At 47.0% G+C, this 1,476-nt stretch overlaps 1 non-coding gene across 1 annotated transcript; it reads right to left on the bottom strand.

Annotated features, from left to right (window-relative positions):
• Window positions 1–1,147: 1,147 nt before the first annotated feature.
• Window positions 1,148–1,221, bottom strand: TRNAE-CUC (transfer RNA glutamic acid (anticodon CUC)). The gene has a single exon. It is a non-coding gene; the product is annotated as a tRNA-Glu (tRNA).
• Between the last annotated feature and the right edge of the window lie 255 nt (window positions 1,222–1,476).

The raw sequence follows: 1,476 nt of genomic DNA, 5'->3' as shown, positions 1-1,476 counted from the left end.
GAGTGGGGTGAAGGGCGGAGGGAGAAGCAGGCTCTCCGCTGAGCAGGGAGCGCGACACGGGAGCCCAATCCCAGGGCTCCAGGATCATGCCTAAGCCAAAGGCAGACGCTTAACCAACTGAGCCACCCACGTGCCCCGGAGGTGGGTTTTCAAACCCAAGCTGCCAGGGTACAAGCCCTGGCTCCCACTTGCTATGGTCTCCTGCCTCTCCAAAACTAGAACCACAAGTGATACATTCTGCCAGAGGAGGGGCTTACTTTTAATAGGGCAGCTAGAAAAATGCGTATAATGATGTAACTTAATATTGCACTGATAAAGAGTATATTAAATATGCCACCCACTCCCACACTTCAGGAACCACCAATGCCAATGACTGAAGTCTCTTCCTCTAACCTAGATCTCACACTGAGTCTCCTAAATTCAGCCGCTTAATCCAGGTGAGTGAGCTCAACACGCTTGATTCATAGCCTCTCATGTGCCAGGGTCTATACTAAGCAGTTATCATTGCCCTTAAGGACTTTATATCACAGATCACAGAGAAGCAGCGACATCAGCATTGTTCAGTATAATGTGTCTCCTGAGCATCTCCACCTGGATGTCTTGTGGATGCTTCACAGCAACAGGTCCCAGTCGAAGAATCTTTCTGCCCTGATCCTCCCTCTTGTAGTCCGTGTGTTGGACGATGATGTTCTCATAGGCAGAATTCTTGGGTACATCCTTGAAATCACTTGTTCTCACATTCCGCACTTCCTTCTGGCCAGGATTCCTGTCCGTTCTGCCTCCTAGTGATTTTAAGGATGATCTTTCCCCTCTTCATGCCTTCTCCCACCTTCCCCTCTTGCAGCCCACCACCAACTTTAAGCAGAGCAGATGTCAGCAGACATCTTCTGCAAAGGGCGGGCTTTGCGGGCCATGTGTAGTCTCTATCGCATTATTCTTTGCTTTTTTTGTTTTACAACTCTTTAAAAATGTAAAAACTATTCTGGGCTCCCAGGCAGGATTTGGCCTTAGGTTGATGGCAACACCTCCAGGAGGTCTGCGTACTTTTAGGGCGTTCTCCTAGGCTGGCCTCCCTTGCTGGTCTCCCCCATCCATCTTTCTATATTAGACATTTTATTTATTTTTCATTTTTCTAAAAAAGAAAAACCGCCCAACATGGGGCTCGGAACCCACAACCCTGAGATCGAGAGTCTCATGCTCTACTGACTGAGGCAGCCAGGCACCCCAATACTAGATATTTTAACACCCAAGACTTCAATTCTTTCCATTTAAATCGTTATAAAAGAAATTTGTATCACTCTCCTCTTCTAAAATTTCTGCTATGCCCCGTATTATCTATAGAACAAACACAGATTCCTTACATACAAAAAGGGATTCCAGCTGAATCGGCCCTTACTCCATCCTCCACACACTTGAAGAGGCCACAAAGAATTTACCATTCTGCAAGCACCCTATAGTTCCCTGAAACCCTCCTAA

Source organism: Callorhinus ursinus, unplaced genomic scaffold (genome assembly GCF_003265705.2).
Source record: "Callorhinus ursinus isolate GAN/ISIS: 27379988/994484 unplaced genomic scaffold, GSC_fseal_2.0 scaffold8, whole genome shotgun sequence".
Taxonomy (NCBI): domain Eukaryota; kingdom Metazoa; phylum Chordata; class Mammalia; order Carnivora; family Otariidae; genus Callorhinus; species Callorhinus ursinus.
Note: the sequence above shows the minus strand (reverse complement) of the source record. Positions and strands in the feature narration are given on the sequence as shown.